Here is a 27,246-nt window from a genome sequence, read left to right as displayed (position 1 = left end):
TGCCTTAACGCTGCTTTGTCAGCCAGTGCCACTCCGCAGGAGCGAAGGAAGGCAGGCAATGCATGATCCTGGACAGTGCTGGCTGTGGGACAGCCCATGGCCGTGGCCAGGGTCCTGCTGGCAGCACCCAAGGGGGCAGCGGGGCAAGGTCATGACTGTTGGCACAGCCACAGCCGCGGCCCTGAATGTACAGAAGGGGATAGGGGACACATGGCAAAGCCCTCACCCGTGGCAAAACATAAACGTAGACTTCTTGAAACATGTCAGTACAGATCAGAAAAGTTATTGAAGGTAAGTTATTCCTTTTTTTATTTCTTTTCTTTTTTGGCACTGTCAGATTTTTTTCCAAGGTTAATAGCACTGTCCCATATGGTCCAGCATTAGATGAAAGTCTTGTCTTATATGTTTAAAATGGCTCTCTCCGTTTCTTTACTCTCTTTCATCTCTGACAGCCAGTCTCTTTTGATGGGTGAGTACTTCCCTTGCTGCAAAATGGAATACATTTTTGTTAGCACTCTGACAATTTCAAAATCAAACATAATTTTTAAGTCATATTTCTTACTAGGTGCTAGCCTCATCAAATTAATTCTGGGCAGTGAGAAAAAAAAAATTAAAAGCTGAAATACTTAAAATTTTAGAATTAAAATCTGCACTCCAGATTTTCCATGTTCTTTTCTGTAGGAGAGAAAAAAGGACTTTTATACGTGTAAATGCTTGGAACATTTACAGTTTAATTTCTTAAAGACGCAAAGGCAGCAAAGAATATGCTATGAGAGGTTTCCCCTAAAACATTATCAAGGAACATGCGATGTTGGTTTTGTGACAGGTTTCTCCCTGCTCTGCTTGATTAGTGCTGTTTCGGTTAGTGGCCTGCCTTTATGTCCTGCACATCCCTGATCACATGAAGCTCAACTTGCATGGCCCTGCATCATGTGCTTCATCTCCACAAGCATTAGCTGAATGTTAGACATCTCAAAATCAGAATGGCAACAATATTCTCCATCTATTTTGCCTGGCTATAAATAGCTACTGTAAGAAGGAGACACAGGTGAATTGGCTTTAACCTTGCCACTTCATTTACTTTTAATAATCATAACAATAAATATAGTTGCCCTTTTCACCTTATCCCAATGTATTGCATTGAAAGCTGTAAGTTCTCTTGTCCATGTTCTTTCTGCATTATAGAAAGAAAATAATAATAATAAAAGTTTCTTAAACAGTGAAGGACTCTCTTAGTCCTTTTACCACTCCCATCTGAAATATGTGAGCTTAAGGCAACACGGTTCTTGTCTGCATTTACAGCCAACCTCACACAATCCTCTAATTGTCCCCATAGCACCGTGGCCGTATGTTGGGATAGGTAACGCCATCTCCTCTCATTGCCTGCTGCAACCAACTTGCAGTAGGTGGATGTGCTAGAGGAAAAAGAGAGATCCACAGACTTTGCACAGAATGGATACAGATTCGGAGATAAAAATGATAGGCTTGGAGAAATACCTGAAATCCTCTATTTGGAAAGCTAACTTCAGTTTGAAATCCTTGAAGTGATTTAACATTTGTGGACCAGCTCCTTCAACTAGTCAATTCACAAGATTGTTTTTACACATCTGTGGGGCTGCTTACTGAAGTAAACATTGCCCAGATCGATAACATTCGTAAGATTAAGCTAATGTCATTGAACAACGGGTGACCTAATGAAGGACTTGCATTATTTCTATATCTGAATGAAAATCCATTTGGAAATTAACTAGTTTGATGGTTTCAAATAGTTTATCTGCAAGGGCTATGAAAACCTTTTTATTCTAAACCTTTACAGCATAAATAATCCGTGGGATTTATTTTATCTATGGCATAACATATTTAATGGGAAGAGAGGAAAATGCCCTTCTGATACAGCCAATCGATGCCAGCAGGAATCCCTCCTGATAAACAGCAATAATGAGTCCTTCTATAAAGCTATATATTCTGTCTCTAAATTGCAGATTAATAGATTTTTCTGTGGGACATCGCTATTCCACATAAAATGGAAGCCCCAGCAAGGTAGGGAGCTCCAGAATTAACTCATCTGTGATTCCTGAAGGCTTTGAGAAATTATGAGAAACATCTATCGATTTACCAATGTTGTTGTAAAAGCTCTCTGGCTTAAACAGTGGCTTGTAAGTTTGCTTCACTTCTGTAAAGTGAAAAGTGATTCACTTTCTGCCTTCTGAGTTGATCTAAAACGGCAGCTCTGAAGCCTCGTTGTCAGGAATGTCATATGATCACCGTGCAGAAATTCTTATGCATCACTCTGCTCTATCTTAACTTTAATCCACAAAAGTCTATCTATGAATTATCCAAGCCTCTTTTATTTATTTATTTTTTAAAATGAATTAGAAAAAAAAACAACATGTGAAATCTGCTAGTCTAACCTGTTGCCATGGCAAGTTGTGTTCTCTCCGGGCCTCTTTTCTAGAAGGTCTGAGGTTTCAGGATGTCCCACTGCCTTTAGTTTTATTAACTTCCAATCTTCTGTATCCTCACACTGGAAAGTAAGGGTGGGTGAGTTGGGAGAAGTGTGGGGTTTGACAGGCATATGTCTTCAGACTTCATCTATATATAGTAGGATTTTAATGTCTTTCATGCAGCTTTACAAAAGAAATTTCTGTTATTTTTAGCAGGAAAGACTCTAAAATTAATGCAGATGAAGTGGACACCTTTATCGCATTCCCCTCAGGAATATGAGCCTTCAAATTGAATCCATTCAGTCTTACTAAAGTGGGAGGTATCTCTTACTCCCCTTTTAATCCAATTTTGTAAAATATTCTCTAAATCCCATTGTGCCCGTGATCTTAAATCTGCATTGCTATCCTAGTTAATTAAAGAGTTTTCCAGCATCAAATGTCAAGAGCCTAGATACAATCATCACTGAAGCTTGAAATATATGCTGTTTTAAAAGACATCTTGCATTATCACATGCACAGCACACTATTGTAAAAACTGTCTTATCACTACAAGCTTAAGTGGAAAATAAAGGCTCTAATCTTCTCGATGGCATTTTTGTTAGTTTATAACCTACACTCTTACTAGGAAAAAAGATTTGTCTTTATGAACGGCTGAGTATGATTCTCGCCTTTATCACGTACTGCTCTGCTTGCCCCAGCCACTGCTGCGAGCTACAGCTGTAGGATTAGTTTGTAAAACTACTGTAACTCCGTGCACTACCTTAGCTTGAAAGGTCCTCTCAAGTGCTTTCTTGTCTTATTTCATTTTGTCACTGGGTTGTTTTTTTGAGTGAGTGTAACATACCAAATTAATTGTAGAGAAACATCTGATTCAGATTCCTGAAAAGCCTCCCCTTTTCTCAGCTAGCTGCTCTCTTTATCCTTGCCCAATCTCCCATGTGTGGCAGCTTGACCTGAGAACCCACAGAGCCTTTTCCTCGCCCTCTCTGCCTGCTCCGAACAGGATATTAATTCCTCGGTTGCTGGAAACATATCCTGGCTCTGCATCTTGTGACAAGAACCAACTTTGCTTTGCGGTTCATAAAGAATCCTTCTGTGTTTTCTCACAGGCCTTTGTTGTATCTGAAATCTAAATGCATGTCTGGAAAGGGGCTTTGTCAGGCGTTTCTCTTCTGAGGCGATTAAAGCCACATGAGATCCAGTTGACTCCTTTGGCATTTTTGTTAAAATGCAGTGTTTTGTGTATGATTTTGGGGGTCAAATAAATAAGAGGCTGCATCCACCTGCATGTAAAGCCTATGACCCCTCCTTGGTTGAGATGGTATGTGTCTAAATTGTGCTTTGGAGAACAGGGAGTTCGTCGTGTCTGTACGCCCTGTATAGATGAACTGAGAAGCTTGCTTGTTTTATCACTTCTTGCTTGTTGCATTACCTCTCCAAGTATCTGTGTTTACCATATTTTAATTTATCATTATCAAACTGTGTCAGAATTTGTTTGGGTCCTTCCGAGCCTTCAAAGTTCACAAGGTCCGCTTTTGTTTACATCCCCGTGTCGTTTACGGAAATGTGCCGGCTGCCCTTTGCTCACCTCTAAACTCATCGCTAACCTGGGCAGTGCTTCAGGGGCAAATTCCCTCTCTCAACTCCCTCGGCAAGCACTTCTCTCACATGTCCAGCCTGAAGCCCTCAGTCTCTGTCAGGGGAGCATCATGTGAGGCTCCTGTGCCCTCACAGTCCCAGATTCAGGCCTGCCCTGCTGGTCTCACTGTGCACAGCAGGGCAGATCTGTCCCAGCCCTGCCACCTCATATGGAACAAGGGTACCAGTGTCTGCCCTTCAAAACAACCGGCACTTATTAGCATCAAAGACTTCCAGAGATGGAGGTTCTCAAAATAGTAGACAGCCAGCACATGTGACCCACTTAATATTTCTCTTAGAAAGACTGAGAAGTCTGCTCTCCCTATCTGCTTCTCCACAAATCTTGTTGCAGTTTCTGCTGAGTTTTGTTCAGTTCCCATGAAAGTCATGGGCAACAGATCTTCTTAGAAACCGAGGCACTTTTCTGCTAGCGCATCGGTCTTTGAGGTGGTAACAGATGAAGTACCCACAGAGCTAGCAGCTTCTCCATCGCCTCTCTGTTCTGCCCCTGCAAATTTTTTTGAGGAACCAATACTAAACTGAAATACCGTAGGGATGTCCTAAGGACATTGTTACCCTTCTGTGTGTGGCAGCTCACCCTTAGCAGGGCAGTGCCGCAGTGTCCCAGAGTACCGTGCAGCAGGTATGAGCCTATTTATGTTTTCGTTGCAATCTAACTTCACAGCTCTTGCTAACCAAAAGTCTCCAAGAGATTATTTTCCTATCAGCCTTATTCCATTTTCATACAGCTATCTTGTACTGCCAGGGGCCTTTGGGGCTTTTTGTCAGCGATGTCTATTTGCTAATGCAGTGTATATTATAATCCCCAAACCCCCAGTGCTGATAGGTGGCAGGAAAAACATACATGCCACTGGTGGAGTAAGGGGGAGTCGAGGGTGCGTCCCCATTTGGAAGGTCATGCCCATCACATTTGTCATCCGATCCTCTTTTTTTTTCTTTTTAACCTGTAGAAGTGTTTTTCAGCCTTTTTGATAAGTGCATCTATAAGAGTTTTCAAATTGAGATGATTCTGTCACCTTCGGAAATTTCCATTTGCAGCCTGTTATTCAGTGTAAGTGAGCTTTTGCAGACACTTTTGCCCACCTCCCCAGTGGATGTTGGCTGTCCCAGCATCCTGGGAAGGATGCCTGGAATTGTCACTTGATGAATTTGCATTTTGATGGTTTAGTTGGTCCAGGCTGGATAGCCAGAAATAAAAAGTCAGTTCATGAAGATGCCCAGGAATCGAAATGGTATTTGTCACTGTGAGACAGGTGTCATAAAGCCTGCTGATATTAATGAAATCGTCTAGTTTTAGGAGGCTTTAAATTTGGACCTTACGAGGCAATAGTCTGTTAAATGGAATAGCTACCTCTCCATTTTTCCCCTCCTTTTCTGTGTTTAAGCAGATTTAGTGGGGCCATAGGAGTTTAATATACTCAAATTCAGTCAAATGAGTTTTCGGATACAATTTCTAGGATGCTTTTTCTATTTTATCACAGTTCTCTTAGGGAGTTGATATTGAAATGATGCATTATCCAGGTGCACAATGTTTATGTAGATGTTTCTGCACATTTTTCTTGAAGTATCTGATATAAACAACCGCATTAGTGTAAAAAATATACTCTAAAGGCCATATGTGTGGTGTTGTTTTTTTTTTTTCTGATATGTTCAGCTGTTTCCCTCTTATGTGCCATTTCTACTCCCAAATTCAAGAACACTGCTGGCAAAACCCTAATCCCAGCTGCTGGCCCTGCATGGGGCCAGACCCCGGCTTGTGTACAATTTCCCGTGCTCGGTGGCTGCTGCTGTTAGGATGTGACTCCCAGCATCTGTACCAAGGTGCATCCTCAGAGATCACCAGGTCTTCGTGCTTCCAGTGTAAAAGACCTGCTTTCACTTCTGCCCTTCTTAAAACTTGCAGATGTTTGTAGGCAACAGCCCCTCTTCCCCAGCCCAGGTGCCAAAACACTTTATTAAGTGAATATAGATTGGTCTGCCACTAGAGGCAAAGCTGGAGTTACCTGGCATCACACTGAACCACTTTTGGGCAAGAAATTATCCCACTAAACCTGAGGTTTGGGATTCTTTGGGGTTCACACAGAAATACACAGCACCCTTTGCCATCTGTTCCTGGTTGGAAATAATGCAAATGCAAAAGTCAGGTTTTGTTTCAATTTAGGAGCCTGTTACCCCTCCAGGCATACAGCCTTTCTTGCTGAGGGGATGTGCATCCCCTGGGAGTTGACTTACACAGTTCATAGCATGGTTTCTGCCTCAGCCTTCCTGAACTACTCCCATATCATTCAGGTCTGTGTTTGTTGCATCAGTTTGAGAGACACTGGCTGCAAAATGGGCTTAAGAAGGTCCTGACCCTTCTCTCCCTAATTCTGTCCCCCGCTGTGGCACTTTAACTTACACAAAGAACTTGCTAGTTCTTTGTTTTGCTGCCACAGCTATTTTGAGGAACCTCAGAAAAAAAAGGTTATTTTTCACCCTTAATCTACTCTGTGATCTGGTTTACCGTGTGGCTTTTGCAAACAGGTCTACTGCCAAAGTGAGGGAGGAAAAGTGATGAGAACAAGCAGTGAGGAGGAACTTGGGCAGGCTTGCCGCCAAAGCCAGCCCCACACAGGGGTAAACCCTTTTTATTCTGCATGGGTGAGCCTGTTAATACCAAAGCAAATGCCATGATGCCTCTATCTGAAGCCAGGTATGAAGGTACTTACAGGTGATTTCCCCATTCTGGATGGGCACCCAGACAGGCAGGGCTCTTTACACAATGCAATTCCTACTCCTAGGGCTGGATATCTTGATTATCTTGGAGCTGTGTCCCTTGCCTCACGTCAGCTGGCCGATTGTTCTGTGCCCAGTCTGCGCTGCTGCCGCCTTTATTTATCCTTATATTAAACATCACACGAGATGTTGGCTGTAGGTGCAATCTGTGAAATGCATGGTCTCTGCTGTGCTAGCGACCCTCTCCGTGCAGACCACATATGGCTCATTGTTAACACAGATGTCAGCCCAGGAGCAGCTTGTGTACCCAGCTACACCTCAGAGAGTGGCGAGCTCCCCCCCCAGCTTTTGCCTGAGTTCATATGTCAAAAAGGGGATCATTCGTTTGGGGCTTCGGGGATGAAATTAATACACCAATTAGAATGTGGTGGTGGCAAATGTCCACTCATTAGTCTATGACAACGTGCTCAGGATTTATTGCAGTGGCAAGAAGTCAAATAGCACGGTAGGATAGCTCCTTTCAAAGACAAATTTAACAGGTGCTGTTCGCTGAATGTGAGTCAGAGTCTCAACCTGGCTTAAAACTTGGGGGCATCTTATATGTAGAAACTTGATGCCATGTTAAAAATTCTTATTGTGCAACCACTGTATGCCTGGCAAGCAGAAGTATGCAGAAACATGGTGAATAATATTTAGAATTCTTCTTTCATTTTGTTTCACAGATGATTTCTGAGTTTCTCTAACATGATCACACGATGAAACGTGTCATTTTGACCCCTGAAAACCTGGAAGAACATTAGCATCTCAAGTTCCTTTCCAAACACTTCAGAAATCCTTTCACAAACACTAGAGATATCCAGAGCTAGCAGGAGCTCACAGACCTTGGTTTGACAGTTGGCTGATGCTATCAGCCACCGATAAAACAGAAAACTGCAGCCTATGCCCAATGTGATAACGGGGACCTGCTCAGTACGTCAAATACCCATTCATTTTGTATTCATGACATATTGCTGTTTGGTCAGCTACCTTGGATAAAACAGTGTCAATTGACAGTTCATTGACTTCTGCTCCTCCTAGTTCTTTAAAGAAAGCAGGATCCCTATTGTAAAGAGCCAGCTGAGGCAGAAGCTCACTTGGGTCTAGTGAGGGGCTGTCTATGTCCAGTGCAGAATTGCAGACATCTATGGAGTGATAGTTATCCAAACTGAAGCAGAGGATATAAGTCACGCTCTGGAGATGTCTTTCTTCTCCTCAGAGGGAGTCTAGCCAATGGGTTTCATCACCTCACTTGTAGGTGGTTGAAGTGTTGTGAAAGTTGGTACCTAAAGCCAACAAGGTGGATTAAGATGATCAATGAGGAGTTTCCTCTGTAAATAAACCTGCAGCAGTGCTACCAGAATATTTAGACGTGGATTCTCCATCACAAGCATGGATCTATCCATGTCCTGCATCACTATCAGCTACTTGGTCTTCACACCACTTCAAGGCTATCAGCTGTGGATGGCACAACATTGTGCAGGTCTGCAGGTTCCCTGGCTCAATGTGACACAAAAAGGACCTGCAGCTACCATTTGGCACTGGGATTTTGGAGAACGTCAGTGAAGCTTCTCTGTGTCACAGTGTCTCCAGCTATCAAGTGCACTGACCTCCTTCACAAAATGCTTTGAACTCTGTGGCTATCAAGGGCAGCGTAAGAGCTAGGTACTACCCTCAAAGAGCAGTTACTGAGCATCTCCAGTTTGTACCATTTTCATTTCTAGTATGCCTCTGGGCCTCACTAGCAGGCTGGTATGCATGCCTGCCTGAAGCTCCTCTTCTTTCTTTGTATCAAGATGATCGTAGCACAAAGGCTGCAGGTTGTAGATGCCCTCTCATGCCATTTCCCACTATCACTCTTCAAGAACTGTCATCCTTGCCTTAACAGTGGTACGGAGCAAAAAGAATTGCCAGATGCAATCAGCAAACCCAGTAAATACATTTGTAGGTGAATTCCTCTCCTGGTGCACACTACCTTGCTTAATCCTCCAGGAGCACTTAAAACTCAGAGAGACAGAAAGTAACTGTGCATTCGTAAGCTGGACCAGCAGCAGTAGGTGGTACCAGAGTCTTCCGCATCCCTGCATCACCAAGATGCGCCAGCACAACATATTCTCAAGCTGGTTGTGCTGCCGTTTCCATAACTTGTTTGGCTTTCTTCCCTTAATTGTGCTGGGCAAAGCTGTGTGTGGCCAGTCAGGGAGCTAGCTAATATCATAATACAGAAAAGGGAGTTGGAGAGCAAAGTTGCTGAAATTAACCCCACAGCCAAAGAGGTGCACAGTGTGCTGCAGCCCATGCAGGTGTTTTCTAGGTCTTTGTTGTTTCCTGAAACTAACAACTTCTGGCCGCTGCCTCTGATAAAGTTTTCAGTTCCTTTGGCTGGACTGTAGTTCCACACAGATTTTTTAATTTCCTTCTACCGAAGATGTCTGAGACAAATTGCAGCTTCTCTTTCGTGGGCATATTAAAGGAGAAAGCAGGCACAGAGAACGCTCTTCCCAGCCCATCTGCACTGAATCTCCTACTGATGGCAGGTGCAAAGCATCCCCCAGCAGGATGCACCTTGGGGCAGGAGAACAGGAGGGGATGGAGATGACTCCCCCAGCAGTTAGAAATGCTACCAGATTACCTTTCCTACAGCTACAGCTCTAGCCACTGCACAACAGGCAGGAAGCATTAAATGTTTGAAAAAGCGATTTCCTCCTGTCCCTAGCTGTTGAGTGTGCTCCAACATATACCCAAAGCACCCGCATCTGCATCAGCCGGATGGCTGGGAGCAGAGGCTTAATGCTGCTTGTGCCTCATCGGCATGGTCCCCCTTGCAGGGGATGTTACCAAAACGCTGTCACCCCTGGCTGTATGACCTGTTTGGGTGGATGCCACTACAGTAAATAGCACCTGTCTTGGAAATGAACCATTTGTGCACAGTTTGCTGGTAGACATTAGCACATTCCCTAATATAACATTTTTGAAAAGCCTCAACCTATATGTTACATTTTCCACAGACAACTTAAATTCATATTCACAGCCTATGTTTTCCACAGACAACTTTAATTCATATTCATTCATAGCCTTCTTGTACCATTTGATTGACTGCAGCTGGATAAAAAGAAAAATGTTTGCTAACTCCTTTTTAGACAAATATGCAACAGATATAAGAAGTGTTTCAATTTTAACAAGCAAGCATATCTTTAGAGGGCATCTTTTTGTTAAGCAAATTATTGTAGATTTTTCCCAATCTATAAAAGAGCAGTTTCACTGTTCTTCTGATTCTCTTTTACTTTTATGATAATCTAAACATTTATAAGAAAAGATATCATTTAGATTTCAAAATAGAATCATATTTTTGGACCATGACATCAGTTTTTTATGCCATTTCACTCTATTTTGAGCTACAATTAAAAGTTCTTTTTAAAACAAACTGTATCTAATTTCTGTGCTAAATGAAACCAGGCAGCAGGGAATGTTTTTACTTTTAACTAGAATGTCATTAGAGTCAAGACATGCAAGTACAATGCAGAATTGTAAGACATCTCTGGAAAAAAAAAAAAAAAAGAATTCACTGCAAAGTCTTTGTCTACCCCAGAAGTGGTTTGTGTTTTCTTTTTTTCTTTTTTCTTTTTTTCTTTTTTTTTAATTTTATTTTTGGTAGAGACATGCCAGCAAACCCTCATGAAAAACCACCACTTGCACCAAAATAAAGTGATTTCCTAATAGAGATTGTCTCAGTTTTCTGAGCAGAAGCAGCAATACCAAGAATGATTTTGCCAGCCTAGCAGCATTCGCTAGCACAACTGTACTGCTGAGGACTGTGCATTATTGACTCCTCCTTGACATAATTATTCCAGCAAAAATTTTGGACCCAGATAAATCCTGCAATTAGTAGCTTAAACTGACAGAATTATTGAGTAACTGATATTCATTTTACACGTGGAGTGAGTATGCAGAAAATGGGCAACAAGAATATTTTTCTTTAGGATATTAAGTTTGTAGATAGACTGTTGTTCCAGTTATTTTTGCAAAATTACATGCTGGGCCTGAATTCCTTTACAGTATGCCTTTACAGAGCCACACATTGCATATATATAACTTCAGTATTGCTTCAAACGTAGCGTTGTTCTCTGAGAACATAGCCTGTGGCAAAATTGAAGTTCTGAAAAGCAACTTGCTTCTTGGGTTTTCTAGACAAAAAAACAACATATGACCAGTGTCTCTTGTTGTAAACAGTGCTGCAGTATTCCCACTCAACTAGCACAGCTAAAGCTTAAACCACATCTAGCTAAAAATCCACCAAAATAGTTTGTGCAAAATTTCTCAGCCATTGATGACCCAGGTCAAAAATTCATCCCCTGTGGAATTGTTGTCTTCAGAATGATGCTAATACCTCAGGGCCCCAAAAAAGGTTCAGTGTTGAATTCCTCCCCCACATGGTAATAACGAGATGGAGCATTACCTTTGACTCAGGGGAAGGCTGCAGTATCTGGGACTTTGATGTCTCTGGCACTAGTCAGCGTTGATTACAGACTGGATATGAGCTAAATGAGAGGCACATGACTGTGCTTGGTTAGCTGTAGAAAGAGACAAATAATCAGAGCCTAAAATTATACCCTTAGATCTCTACCTTTAATATGACCCATGACTCACGGGGAGGCTCGCAGGATCATTCAAATCCCTCTTGCATTACTGCAGGTCTTGCATTACTTTGGGTCTCTGCAGCTCCTGCTGCCGAAACATCTCTTACTGAGTCTGTCTCGGGTTGCTGGGCACACCCTGCTCTGACTCGTGCCAACCCCGGGCAAACAAGACCTGAATTTGATTAGGCAAACATAGGTGTCAACAGTCTGGTCACAGAAATGCATTGTTCCTGACATGAAAAGCTATAGCAACGTAGTTACCAGCTACCAGCATCAAAATAGAAGGTCAGCATAATCAGTAACTTTCAGGAGCTAAAAACAGCAATGGCTTTTCCCAGGTTATTTCAACAGCTGATAAATAAGAACAGCTCTGTGGGCATTCAGGGCAGGATGCTCCTCTGAGCAGCATGGGAGAAACTGCTCCCCATCCTGCCTTGCGGTGTACATTCAGCTTGGAGGAAGTTGTTCCCTGTTTCCAGTACTCCTAGTAAATCTGCATCTCTGCTAACCCTAGGAAATCTTTCCCAGACATACATGAATTGCCTGCTTTGTTTGACCTCTTTCTTATCTGTTAAGGAGAGTAGACTTCCCCTAGTTGCTTCTTGGTTTCTTTCATCTGTTGGTTTGTTGTTGTTGATTATTTTTTGTTTTGCTTCTCTACTCCATTATAAACAAGAATTTCCTAATTATTTCTCATATAACCTTTTAAAAGTTTCATGTGATGATGACACAGTAAGGAAATGAAAAAAGGAAGATATATTTGTAAATTGATCTGGTCACCCTCCGGCTTTGAAGTGGGAAAAATTTAGTTCTAGGCAATCCATTTCTGAAGCAAATGCTTCAGCCATATATCTGGAGCCCCCATTAGCAAAGGGACAATCTGTCATAGACTCTGTCTAGATGAGATGCTTTGTTCTATGAGGAAAGAGTTGTAAACACAGGAGGTGACTATTACATTGAGGGATTGAAACCACCACTAATAGTGATCATTAACAGAAAGAGATTTACTTTTTTTTTTTTTTTTTTAATGTAAAAGGGAAACAGAGATTTGGTTTTATTGATATCTACGAGATTAAAAAAAATAATAAACATCTATTAAGTCTACAGATAAATAAATTTTCTTGCAACATGAGATGTGTAATTCCATGGAAACAAACACATAGACATAAACTGCAGAATGCTTGGGGGCATTTTTAACTTATCAGCATAGGAAAAAGGGAAAGTAAGTATAAATATCACAGAAGCTATAACCAAAATTAAAAGGGCATGCATGGTGTTTAAATCTTATGGATAATGTGCTAAATATTAAGTTGCATACTAACAACACAGCACACATTTTAAAGTGGCAACACAAAATCAGGTGAAAAGGACAAACACTTAGTAACATGATATGTATTATGATCATGCTAATATGGATTTGTAAGTGGTGAAATTCCTGCTCACATTTTTAGGAGGCTGTTAATTAAGAAACTATGGCATTGCACGCTTTTATAAACTGCAAACAAAAGCCAAAGCCACAGTTGTGTGTGAGAAGGATTTAACCTCTGCAAAATCCCGCTGGGCACGTTAGACAGACAAAGTTTACTAAAACTGATGTCAGATTATAGAAATAACGATTCTAGCAGATACTCTTCTGGCTGATGCACTTTGGCAGCATTGTTTCATTGTTAATATCGGAGGACAGAGCTGCAGGAGCTTCCCCATGGGAATCCCACTGCAACTTCAAATATTAGCATAAACAGCTGAGTTTTTGCCAGGCTTGGCGACCCCGCAAAGAGCTGCTGCAAGCTCGTTCAAGCTTGGAAAGCAGCAGTGTACTATAAATGAGACACTGATCGTTTGTCCTGACCTCTCATCCTGCTCGCGCAAGGTTGGAATAAAGCAGGCTAATAACTACATGTATTCCTCCAGATGAAATAGAGGAGCCTGTGGGCAGGTATACTGCCTGAATCCCATTTATTCAAGTGGATTCGAATTTTATGGGGTCATTTTAATGAGTAGGACTGTGGCTGGTGGCAGGAACATGGATTTATACATGGAAAGGTGGCATTAATTTGTACATGCGAACTGCACATGGTCTTTCCTCACTTTTCTGTTAACTCCTATACCACAAAGCCTGCATTTTGAGAGAATTTCCATAATTCTTGGATAGAAACTAGAGAGGAGAGCCCTTTTCTGTGCTTTAGCACAGGTCAATCCATGTGATGCTGTGCAAGGCTGGCCTTGACCATCTGAGCCCTGAAAGCAAGACAGCAAGATCTGAGTCCAGCATTTTCTTCCAGCAAAAACAAGGACCTAAGTAAAGCTTGGTTAGCTTCCAGATTCCAACATCTTCCTGTCTATTAAGCTGTCATACATCAGTGGCAAGTGGATTCTGCAGCGTGTATTTCCTGCAGAAAAATTTTTGCAAAGAAATGTGAACATGAAGTTCCCTTTCTCTCCCAGGTGTCTGGAAAAGGCACTAAACTTCTGATATGTCCAATATGCCCAGCACCATAACATGCAGTGGAAGCTCCTCTGGGCACTTGCAGCTTTTTCAGACATTGCCTGACGCTTTTGGATTCAGATATGATATAATTTATTAACTTTCTCTCTGCATATGTTGTATGTCTCCAGCAGACCTAGTTTTGGAGGAAAACTTTATAATATTGGTTTTACAGAATGCTTTTTACAGACATCTCTAAAATGATGAGGGTTTAAACCAAAGGGAAATGATTGTGAAGGAAAAGGTGGGAGAAGAGTGAAATTGCTGCAAAGTTCAAAATGTTTCCAATAATTACTAGCAGTTTTCCAATGCATCTGAGTGTTGTAGCATGAATTATGTCTTCAAGCAGTTCTTGAAGCCTTCACAATACAGATTTTCAGATATATTTGTTTATGACTGTGGCTTACTGCATAATGCAAATAATGTAGCAATACAGCAAGCGTGAAGCATGACAGAAAAAATACGATTAATGTCAAGCTCGCAGATCCAACGTCTGCGTGATGCGTCCTCAAAGCGCCCTTCGCCTCTGAGCTACCCATTTGAAATCAGGAAGACGTAGCCTAATTTTTCATTATCTTGGATGCTCAACAGTACTTAATAAGAATGAGACTTGTGCAGGCATTTCCTCATAAAGATCAAATTTTACTTGGGAAACTTGATAGCTATTCTTCGGAGGCTCTCAATTCTTTTGGTAAATTAACAACTGAAGAAAACCTGGTAGTTTGTAATTTGAATTAAAAACAACAACAACAGCAACATTTGATACAGCACCTTACAAAGTCTCACTCTTAAAATGAATTCAGATTAGCTTGGGCATAAAAAATGCTATGCAAATTGAAAACTGAAAGCCTTAAGCATAACCAAACTGGACATTTATCATGTTTTCACAACCAGCAAGCCTTTCTTCCTCCATGGGAAAAACTTTTCAAAACACAATCATTCCTTGTTTGTAGAGCTGTGGTCATGACATGAGAACCCAAGTTTTCTTCTAAAGCTTATAAACTGTAACTGTTCTGTACAAGCAATCACAGTATGCTTTCCTATTCTGATGACGTCAGCCAAATCAATATTAGCTGACCCCTTGGGAGATCTAGATTTACCAGGATTCTGTTATTTTGAACTCCTTCAGGTCTCTGACTGACACAAGCCTTATTTCCATTAATTTTTCTTGCTGTTTCAGGGTTCCCTCCATCAGATTGCTCTATTTGATCCCTCATGAATTGAATACAATTATTGTTGGTACCATTTAGGATGAGTATAAATAAATAAATAAATGTCATGCTTAGCATACCAAGTTTTTAGACATAGTCTTCTGTTTCTGTCCACTTGTCTGAAAAGGAAATTTAGTTTTCAAAGGAAGGGTCTTTCTGGCACCCCCTTTGAAGTATGTTAAAGATACTTTAGAAATGCAGGCATAATTAATCACTATTATGTCACTGGACTGCTGAGCATTTTCTGCATCTCTAGAGCCTGTGGCAATAAGTCTCAGATGTTCTTCCAGTAACAATTATACCTTCAGACATACATTTCTTTGTAGTTAAATGCACTTGATTATGGACATATATCAAATTAAATATGTACTTCCAGGTGCAGTTTTTCTGGTCAGCTATACATGTATATTGTAGTGTGGCAATCAGGACAAGCAAATAAAAGAGAGAATCTTCACCACTGAAAGAATTGCTTGATCTTTTCTGTAATGTAAATAAACAAGGCAGGAGGTTATAAGGACAGTCAACACTCCAGGCTGATGCTGTTGAGGTACAACAGGAGAGAACTTCCCAGTGCCAGGTAAAGAGCAGGTTACTTCTAACAGGGGTGCAATGATTGATGTTAACCACTTGCAATTAAAGTCAGTTTACCTAGAGGAAACGGCTCACTTCTTTGTCTGTAGAGGTGAGAAAACAAACATTGTGCTCCTAAATAAATGCCCTCCCAGGGGAAAAAAAAAAAAAAAAAAAAAAAAAAAAAAAAAAAAAAGAGAGAAAGAGGAAGGGAAGCTGTCAGAAGTAAATACTTTTGCCCTTCCATTGTAAGGCACAGAGGCCAAAGATGTCAGCTCATCCTGAAACTGGAGATTGACTCTGTGACCTTCAGAAGCAGTTCAGAGCAGAGTTTTAAGCTCATCTGGGGACTTGTCATTCAGATACAGGACAAGTTTGGTGTAGGGATGGACATGGAACTACATCAGCACTTCAGCACACCTGGAGACCTCACTGCAAGCTGACTGATAATGCTAAAATTACAGATGAGAGAACCATAGAATCATAGAGTAACCTGAGTTGGAAGGGACCCACAGGGGTCATCGAGTCCAGGTCCTGGCTTCACACAGGACCACCCCAAAATCACAGTGTAGAATCATAATATAGAATCATAAAATATTCTGAGTTGGAAAGGACTCATAAGTAGTCAATGATGCCCAGGAACATCTCAGGGGTTAGGGATGTCTCAGGAAGTGAGGGTTTGCTGTGACTGAGTGATTTTTGAATGGGGACAGGCATTTACTAGTACCTTTTTTTTTTAAAAAAAAAAATATTTTTCAGCAATGAGACAAGAACCTACTGTGAGAAAAGTTACCACTATGTTTTATCCATGTTTCTATAGAGAAAGAAACTTGTTGGGATAAAGATCCCATAAACCTGCAGCCTCATTGCTTCTTATTCCAGAAGTCTTTGATACAAAGCTTGGAGGAAAACTTTGAAGATGGATTTTTCCACAGCTTTAGCATTTATCAGAAGGGACTCATTACACAGATTCCCTTTGATGAAAATGTGAGGGCTTGCCAGCTTGGTGAGGGAACCGTCACACATTAGCTCTGTCTGCACCCAAAGCTGGCTGGACACAACCCGGATCTCTCAGAGGTCCTTCAGGCCCTTCAGGCCCTGCTAGGCCCTTCAGTGGACTCACTTGCTCAGACATGGTCTGGGTCCTGCTTCCAGGGCTCTGCCACCTCCATGACTGGAGCACCATGTGTGACAGGAGCCTGGCTGGAGAAGAAGCTTGCTTTGATGAGACATAGCAAAATCATAGCACACTACTTCCTGCCCCCCCTGCCCACAGCTTCTGTGGCGATGTGAAATTTTAGGTCTCTTTATGAACACTTTCAGTCACACTCAGTGATTCTGGCTCTTAAGCTCGGTAATGCACAGCCTCTTTGATGTGCTATAATGGCATGTGGCTGAGTAACTTGCAAATGTGGACAAGGAAAGCATTACTCCTTTATTGCAGGTGACAAATGTTATTTGGCATGGTAAATTTCCCTAACCAGTATAAGGCCAACAGCTTATCCACTGCAAAAGCTCAGTAATACTCACTATCACCAGAATTCAGCTGTCAGTCCCAGAAATTTACCCAGAGCTGATCAGCAATATCTGCAGCCAGTTCTGTACTGAAAAACGTTACCTGTATCTAATACTTTAACTGCCATTTTCAAGCATTCAGTGAGCATTTGGCTGTGCTGGCTCTGCCTGAGTGTGTTTCATTGCCTGAGATGCACTGCTGAGATCATGTGAAAGACACTTATATCTCCCATCCAAACTAGCCTTTCAGCCACTTGTGGGGTTCTCCCTCTGACCCAGGATTTCTATATTGGTCCTAAATGATTTTCTTTCCCTGTGTATTTCAATGAAAAAAAATCCATGTTTATGAATCTGCATTTTCTCAGGAGAAAATTTCCCATCAAAACATTCTCTATCAGCTGCAGTTATATTCCACTTCAAAAACAAATGCTATGGCAAGACCTACATGCTAGAAAAATTTAAGTCAGATGTCTTGTCCTGAATTGTTCTGAATGAAATAAGCTTCTTTTTTTTTTTTTTTTTTTTTTTTTTTTTTTCCTTGCGTGGTATGTCTGTGTGTGTAACACATAATGCCCAGCATTAAGTATTTGAGGTAAACCACATTAAACTAGAATAGCATCGACAGCATGCAACATTTGTCATTACCTGATCGGTGACCCAGAGCACTCTCTTTTTTTTTTTTTCCCATCATAAACTGTGGTGTCAACAAAGTGTTGATGGCTTATAATAATGCTTAAACCGATATACTTACTGAACTCCTCTTATTTGCTTGCAAATAAAAAAATGTGGGGGAGGTCAGGGGAGAAAGAGGGCATTGTTATCTGTCGAAATGCTGGCTTGTATGTGCATTTGTCTGAGTAGGGGCAGTACAGAAGCTATCTGAGTCTGAATATGGCTCTTGGTTTGGACACATGCTGACTCCCACTTTGGGTTGCAGATAGAGACCTGGCCAGTCTGACTGGAGAGGCAAACACAGCTATGTGCAACGTTACCCATGTCTTCCCTGCGTCTTGGAGGAAAATATACCTGCCAAGGCAAGTGGAAAGAGAAAGTGGAAGCACAGCACCACTGAAGAAGTTACTAAGGGTCTAGATCTCAGAAATAGTGCTAAGACTTTTATCTTGATATTGGGCTATCTCTGATAGAGCATTTTGGTTCAGTGTGCATGCAAATTTGTACTACTTTAAATCTGGTGATATTGCAGCTCTATGTGTGGACTAGCATTCCAAGCATGAAGCTAGAAGAAGTTAAGTAGCAGCTACAAAGATTAAACATCTAAAATCAGCAGGTCTGGATAACCTACACCTGTGATTTTTAAGATAGATGAGTGAAGAGCTCTGAGGAGCAGAAATGGTGATTTTCAGCATGCTGGAAAACTTCCAGTGATTTCCAGAAGACTGGAAGAAAGTCAATGGCATGTCAGTATTTTAAAAACCCCATAGCATGAAGCTTTGATATTACAAGCATATCAGAACTATTTGGAAGCAAAACAAAATGTTGCATTGTGAGTATAGGACTTGATTTTACGGATAAAAATAAAACTGATTCCAGTCCAAATTAGTTTATGGAAAACAAACCTTGTCAAACTAAAATAATATATTTCTGGAACTAGACTACAGACTATTGTTGGAGGCAAGATTTTTTTGTCTCAGACTGTATGGCTATTCTTAAGATCTCAGTTATCATACAACAACATACATTTGTTGTTGTTTTCTTTGTTTGTTTTTCTTTTTGAGCTTCTTGTTCTTGTTAGCAGTGAAGGTGCGAATGATATCTTCTAGGTGATTATTGTTTTGTAGGCTATATGTGTTCACCAGTCCATATGGCATGAATGCTAGGACTGCATTCACCAATACAAGCAAACTGTTTCATATCAGCCCCCAAATGCAAACATCCACAGAACTGTTACCTGCTCACTGATACTCCCATTCAGATAAAATATATCTTTAAAGTACACATGCATTAGAACAATCAATTACAAAAGTCATTAAAATAAAAGGAAAAGACATAGTAGTACTATTTTTCCAGAAACTATAAAGCATGAAAAATTTCATGTTTAGACTGAAACTGAAAAAGATGTATAAATACTTAAATTGCTTAGCCAAAATTTATAGAAATAGTTCTCAGGTTCCAAATTGACTAAACACTTCTGACAAAACCTCCCTTCCTTTGCAAGCACTTTTGAAATAGTAAGTTTCATCCATACTGCTCACCCATATAAATGGAGTTTTTGCATAAATGAGGCAAAAACTAATGATAGCAGGATGCTGATGGCTTTGATTGTTGTTGAGCAGATCAACTTATGCAAATATGTACATACTGTTTCAGCAGATGAATAAAGGGCAGTGGCAGGTAAGTTCACCAATAAGCCTTTGTTTGGGATGTTCTCTCTCATATATTCTCTCTTAAATAGTCAGGCTGTGGTATTATGCTCCAAAATAAATAAAACTTAGTCGTCTGCTGCACATCAGCAATATGCACCAGATGTTTGAAAGCTGTGAATACATTTAAAGTGCCATTTTACAGTGTCTGATTATTAAATAGGATGAAAATTTTGGGCTCCATGCAGGAAGCTGCAATGACTGCCTTATCTATGAAGAACGCGTTTAATTTGTGACAGAATGGCTGAATTTCCCCACTGCCAGAGAAAGTGGAGAAAATTAGTGCAATCACACTGGTACTGAATGAAGGGGAAGGGAGCTAGTCTGCATGTACACACATAGAGATGTAGGATTTACCTTGGTCTGAACTCACCAGACCTGTAAATTGAGAAAAGGTGAAGGAATCCTTGTTAAAATCCTGTATAGTCATTCCTGTATGGAATGAGATTGATTTTATTGCTTCTTAATTTAATTCACTGCCAGATGAAGCAGTCACCCCTCAGACTCAGCTGAGAGTTGGCACTAGCTGATGTCCATTTTTGCCATTGCAGGTGACCCCACAAAACAAAACAAAACAAAACAAAAACACAGTCCAATGAACACAAAGGATGAAATAAGTACATTTCAAAAAGTTGCTGCTTCTTGGCTGTGGGTTGCCACCATGAACAGGAGATGTGGGGAGCTGATTCTGCTTTTTAGTGGCCTGAGAAGCCCAGGTTTAGGGTGATTGTATCTCCAATTCTCTGACCACCACCTGCCACCATCTTACCCCACCCAAAAGGTCCACATCTAAGATCCATGAAGATACTTGGGCACAGGACTCTTCTGGTGGCCTTGCAACTTCTGCATTGAAGTGTACCTCAATCCAGCTCGGGGTGCCACAACACCAGTGTTTCTGTTCAGATCAGGAATGCCCTTTTGATCTGAATGTCCCTGTTTGGCATGCTTTCTGAAGCTGCATTGGAAAGCACAAACTGGTTTCTTCTGGGATCGATCTAAACCAGATTTTGTTGGCCAGGAGCACTGCCACTGGGACCCAGCCACAAAAGAAGGAGAGGGCCACACTAGAGCTAGTCTGAAGTAAAACTTCCATAACCATCTATATCATGAACATCAGGTCCTCTGCACCAAAACTGAATTGCTTTGCTGTTCACCCTTAGTCTCTGTGTAAAACAAAACTGGACCTTCTGTCTTCCAGCTGCATACGCACACAAACCATATACTATGGATGAAAACTGTTCATTTATTAGAGACAAAAAAAACAACCAACCAACCAAACAAACAAAAAAAACTCCTCAAAAAAAAAAACTGAAATAAAATAAGGGAGATTTAGTGAAGAGACACAGGAGAGAGCAAGAAAACACCACGAAGCATTCCTCAGAGAGAAGTCTTGAGTCTCAGCCCGTAGAGTGTTTTCTGCTATGGGCTTGCTTATTCCTCTCCAAGCCCCCCAGCATCTGTGGCTAAAAGGAATAACTTCCTAAGGCACCCTAAGGAACTGGTTAGGTAAGTGTCAAATGTAGTGTCCAAATCTTTTTCATCAGGAAAATGGAATTTTACACAGATTTTTTTTTTTTTTTTTTTTAACAAGAATTGACTGCTTCAAAAAATAGAAACTTTTTTTGGAAGGCTGTAAGTTTGACAAAACTCATGAGATTTATTTTTTTTTTTTTTCAGAAGTTTTCAGCCTATGATCAGTTTAGTGCTTAAAATCTGGGGGAATTTTTAACCAAAAAACCTAGCAAGACTTTCCCTCTTGCTTATGCATAAATCTTACTGGGAACAAGATCTATGTTAAAAGAAAACACAGAAGGTCTTTTCTAAAGTGCTATAGTTTACTACAACTGTCACAAAGTAAATTTATGGATTTTTTTTAAGAGCAAAAGAGTGTGAATTTCAATTCAAAGGTGAAACAAAAATGGAGGACAATGTTAGCAATTTTTATTCCACTTGTAAGGTAAAAAAGGAGTGATTTTTAATTCACACATTTAACATATCTAGGTTGTTATGTGTGTGTGTGTGTGTTTTTTTAATACATTGAAAATCAGAGAGAAAATATGATGTGCTTTCAGTGTGATAGAGCTAGCTAAAATCTAGATGCATAAATGCAGAAGCAGATGTAGAAATTTACCATTTGAAAAAGCTAATTGTTGGAAACCTGTAAGGATATCCACGTGACATTTGCATTCACTTACTTTTTATTCACTAATAGATACATAATGAACATTCAGATAAGAAGAGAGCACTAAAAAACCAAAGCTGTCATTTCTGACTCTGCTGCCTACCTTTTCAGCAGCCAGGATTTTGCGCATGGACTGTTCCCTTGGCAGACACAGAAATCCTTTTTGTTATATTTTCTCTCTCGCCTGCTTGCTGCTTCCTGTCTGCATGTGATGACGAGATGTCATTTCGGCACAGAGCGCTGAGACGTCTGACAACAGCCACCAAGCCGCCCTAGTCTGCACTGGTTTTACTGCCAGAACCAGGACACCTTGAGCATGAAGACGTTCAACCTGGGGTATAGCATAGAAAAATATCAGCCCGGGTGTTGCAGGTGTGGAAAAGCACCGTGCTTGGCTCAGGGAAGAAGCAGGCTCAGGCTGCCAGCTGATGCTGTCCATGGAGCCGCACTGATGCCACAAAGCACGTAGGTATTGAAGTGTTCCCAGCAGAAATGTTGTGTGAAAATTTCAGAGAGGACTCTGGTACCACGCAGGGCTGGGATTGTCCAACATGGAAAGTGAGGATCCTCTTATCTGGCTGACCATGAAAGTAGACTCCCACTGTATTCCTTGTCCTGTGCCCATAAAACTTGATAGTAAAATGCCATATTTAGGATGTTCCTCAGAGTTTCATGCTCCAGGCAAATCTCCCTTGAAAAAAAAAAAAAAAAAAAAAAAAAAAAGTTGTCCTGACTTGTACTGCTTAATTAAATTAATTATTTCTATTCTTTCATTAACCCATGGTATTTATTTGGAGTTTGCTGAATGGTCTAGTGGCGTTACTTGTTTTTTTTTTTGTTTTTTTTTTTTTTATCTGTAGCATCGGCCAGTGCAGGAAGGTTGCCTGCTTCTGTAGCATGCATAGCACATGGACATCAAAATGTCCCACCTGTGCCCAACAAAGGCAGCAGCCCCAGCGGTGAGGTTGCATGGCAGGATGCATACATGCAGTGGTACTGCAGCTCCAAAGGGGTGGTAGTGGGGGCGAGGCTGGATTTGGGTTGGGGGCAGATGGAATATGCAGTGCAAGAATGGGAGCCAAGAAAGGGCTGGAAAGGGGAATGGTGGTGGAAACTTGCAGTCACCTCCTTTCCTTCCTGCCTGCCAATGGTACCCCCAATGGTACCTCCACAAAATCCTGCCCCTAGGTGATCACAGCAAGCTATGCCCATTTTGACAGTGACTTGTAGTGGAGCCTCAGGAGAGTCCAAGTATGGAGCCCAACTCCCACAGGACACCAGGGCTTGGAAAGAAAACTGAGAATCTCTCAGATCTCTCTGCTATCCTAAGACACTTATATCTTTTCCTAAGCAATTTGATAGAGACAATTGTCCGGGCCCATTTTAAAGACCACCAATGCTAAGGAACTTTTGCCCCCTTTAGCAATGTCTTCCAGTGCTTCATCACTGAGAACAGTCTTGCTGTTGGCTGACATAACCACTCTTGCTGCAATTTAAGCCCCTAAACCATTTGCCCTGCCCACCAGGGATGAGAATTGTTTTCTCTGTCCTCCTTCCAGCTACTTCTTACATATCTGAAGACAGTTTTATTATGTCTCCCTTCCATCTTCTCTTACTGAGGCAACCATGACAATAGCAATGTTCCTTAAAGTTTGTAATCAATAGACACGGAAAGAAAAATCAATCAGATTGACTTCTCGAGGAAAGTGAATTCTTTGGCCTACTTTGTAACAATGAGATTTCTGACTGACCACAGCATTGCTCTGTGTGCGGGGAAAGGAGAGATGGAAGTAGTTCTGGGCTGAGCAAATTGGGAGGGAAGTGAACACTGGTGTGAAAATATCTATTTACCTGCTGGGTATGTTTTATGGTACTTATCTATGGCAATCGAAGAAACAATTTTCAAAAGTACTTTGTTATTAAGTTCATAAAAAAGGACAAACCCAATCTCACACAGGACTTAAAGTGCTCCCTCGTCTTTCAAATTCTTTCTCTGTGTGTTTTTATCAGGGACTCCAGAGTGGAGCCATGAGTCCTGTTCAGGCAAGACAATGCATGAAGGAAGAATATGGTAATGGTATGTTTCAAAAGGTCTGCTTCCCCCGAATGAAGCCAAAAGAAGCACACTGAGTGTCACCAGGGCCAAGTTTCTGGTGAAGTCAAGGCCCTCTGCATTTCACACATCATGTCCTACCAGCACAGGCTCTTTCATGGTCAGCTCTCAGAAGCAGTTTTTCAACAGAAAAAAAGAAAAAGCAGCACAAAGTAATTATCAAGTAGTTTTAGTTTATGCACTCATCATTTCATGCTTTAAATGACAGCTTAACTGGAATAGGATCAGGCAGCAACAAAAGCTGCAATGGTAAGTGCCATGAAGAGCTACAGTATATATACAGTGTTAGGTTGTGCTTAATTAGATAATTTTATTATAATACCATTTATCGATAAAATGTTCAGAGATTTTATAAGAATTAAACCTTCAAAATTTCACTTTAGTATTGGTTTTGTTTTTTAATTCAGTAATTGATGAAGATGGCATATGTTGCCTTTCTAATCAATTCATTATTCCATGCAACTACCAGCAAATTAATTAAAATATGATTAATTGAATTGTGTTAATACTAACACAGATGTATTCACTTCCATTAATTTGAAAGAAGGTACAATGAAGTAATTAAAAAATAGCCTCTGGATATTATGAGATTTTACAAGAACACAAAAACAGTACAATTCTAGGGACTGAGCAATAACAGCACTGCTCACAAGTACAACAGATCTATTAGCAAAACAACCAGACTTTCAACTTACTGTTGGCTATAACCAATGTGCTCCTCAACTGTAATGCAAGATAAGACACGACAGTTATTAATTTCAATGACTCATTAAATAATACAGAACAAGTGCATATAGCTTTACCTCATCTCTATAACCACCATAATCAATGTTCCCACAACTTGAAGGAACACTGTGTTGTCATTGGCTGTCAAAATAAGCTACAGCTGAGAACTGGCTAGGTTTCTGATTATAATAATCTGGCAAACTGAAGCAAGTTAACCCCATAGTGAAAATGATGCAGTCACTTCAGTGGATAAGAGGGGCTTATTATGTGCTATGCTCTGGTCAGTGCTTCGACCAGATTCTGCAGAGCAATGCAAGAGGAAGGGTCACAGCCTGTCACCTTCCTGATGCTTTGAGGAATTGCAGGGCATGTGATTTTGTTTGCTTTTCCACACACCCTCGCAAATAATTCGAGAAATACTCACTGGATCTATTTCAAAATTATTTTTTGCTGGATGCTGTAACAATGTTTTAATTGGTTTCACTGAAAAATACGTACATCCCATACTGCAACAAATTCTATTTGTGAAGCTTATGGCCCACTAAAGCAATTTGTTAGTATGATTTGTCACAACAATAGCATAATTTGCCTGTTTTAGCAAGGAAAACAGTCTTCTGGCAACGTGCACAATATTTTATTTTCCCTATGACGATTAAGACTGCATAACGAAGAAGAAATGTATCCCAATAGCTAGATCTCTAGCCAGAGATTTGTGCCTAGTTTCACCTTTGACGAGTTCTTCCTTAATCTTGCTGTATATGTAAAATTGTGGTAATGCTACTTTCCACCACTCTTTGTCTCATGTTTGGACTGTAGCTCTTCAAGGCAAGAGCTATCTCTTTTTATGTGCAGTACTGCCAACTTAAGATGTTTTTCACATGTCTCATGATATTTGATGTTTTCCCCAGCTCTTGTCATTATGTGAGAATCTTAGCGTTCATTTAAAAGAGGAAAGTTCCAGTCCTAATGGCTGTAGATAAAAGCTCAGATATGTGCCATGCATATACTACAAGCCTCAAAGAGCAGGAAAAAAAGAAAAAAAGAAAAAAAAAAAAAAAAAAAACAACAGCAAATAACAGGAACCCTGTGTGTTTATAAATACTAGTAGATCAGTGTTGGCTTGTCTGCTTTCAGTTGCTTACTTGTGAACCCCCCATTTTGGGGTTGCTTCCTCGGTAGGTACAGCACAGAAACCAAGGGTGTTCTCACCTTCAGGGACTGATGCAGCAACAGGAGAAAATCCCCACATTGTGAAAAAGCTGGGACCTCAGTCCTACCTCTGGACTTGTGAACATGGACTCCTCCTCCTGGGGTTGAGGCTGCTGGAGTCAGTTTGGCTGCTGATGTCTCCCCAGGGCTTGAGAAAGGGTTTATTCCGTGTAATCAAATGTGCCATATAGTAAAGAGTGCAGGTCACTGCTTTACTGGGACATGGGGCTCAGAGCTAGCAGCTCATCAGCATCTTTTTTGTTTTCTTTAGAGCAATTCTTTTTCTCTTTGAGTGTGGATTATGATTATGTTTTGGGGGAGTAAGATTTGAGACCATGTTCATTGTCTGCAAGCACCTACTTCTACTGTTGGTCCACTCAGACCAACTGAGTGGTGTTCAGCTGATAGGAGAGCTGTTTGGTCTGAAGTGAATCTCTCATGTCAAGATTCCCTTGTCATGTTAGTCTTGCAAGGGCTGTATCTGCCTGTAAATCAGTGGGCATTGCTCTCAGGTGGTGCCATCTTACCTGTGGAAAACAAAACAAAACAAAACAAAAAACCTCACTTTCTATACTTTAAGAAGCACTTATCCAGCAACACCATACTTTGAAGAAAAATAGTTTAAGGTGCAAAGGAAAAAGACATTTTTGCTCAAAGACAACTACCTTTCACCACCTGCCTGCTGCATCCACACAAAATGAAAGAGATGAAAAATATAATTTTGTTTTCCCTTGAACTCCACTTTAGCTACTTCACAGTAGCTGATTCCTTTTTCCCTATCTGTGACAAAAGCATATATGTATATATATACTATTTGGACACTCATTCAGTTACAGCTAGTATTTTTCAGTGTGGATTTCTCTTGTGGTAGATTATCTTTCTCGTCATGCCCCAGTGAAATTGTTTTTGACAGAAGACGTGTATTCTTTTCCCTTTTGCTGGTTTCTGCACAGAGGCCACGGCAAATTCCAAGCAGTTGCAATACCTGCAACAACATTTTTAGACTGCAGTGTTAACAGTTGACTGTAGTCTGCTGAGGAGCATAACTATTTCTCTCCTTTCTGCTGCAGGAATGTAACTTAATCTTTTCATGCAATTTTTTATGGCGGATTTGCACTGTCACTGTAGCTGAGGAATATGCTTATACATCTTCTGTGACTCTAGTGCAGTACTTCTGCTCCGTGCAAGGTACAAGCTCAAGCTGGCATGGTAATAATATCTTTAACCTCAGTTTCCAAAATACTCTTGATCTATTTTGATTTTAATTAGCATAAACTCCTTTTTGTCTTTCTCCAATTCTCTGTTCCTTTACTGTAATGTAACTTTTATGTTACTATCTGGGTAAAGAATAAGAAAGTTTGTT

General features: G+C 40.7%; 1 long non-coding RNA gene across 2 annotated transcripts; it reads right to left on the bottom strand.

The window, feature by feature from the left end:
* Positions 1-285: 285 nt before the first annotated feature.
* On the bottom strand, positions 286-11,951 carry LOC311435871. Of its 2 annotated transcripts, XR_014692465.1 has the most exons (4): positions 11,502-11,951; positions 11,311-11,425; positions 2,412-2,524; positions 286-485 (listed from the first exon to the last, which is right to left on the bottom strand). It is a non-coding gene; the product is annotated as an uncharacterized lncRNA (long non-coding RNA). The 2 variants fall into 2 exon arrangements; XR_014692466.1 differs by lacking the exon at positions 11,311-11,425.
* Between the last annotated feature and the right edge of the window lie 15,295 nt (positions 11,952-27,246).

The sequence above is a fragment of the Aythya ferina genome (genome assembly GCF_964211825.1).
Source record: "Aythya ferina genome assembly, chromosome: 4".
Classification (NCBI taxonomy): domain Eukaryota; kingdom Metazoa; phylum Chordata; class Aves; order Anseriformes; family Anatidae; genus Aythya; species Aythya ferina.
The sequence above is the reverse complement of the archived record's forward strand: the minus strand, read 5'-3'. Positions and strand labels throughout refer to the sequence as shown.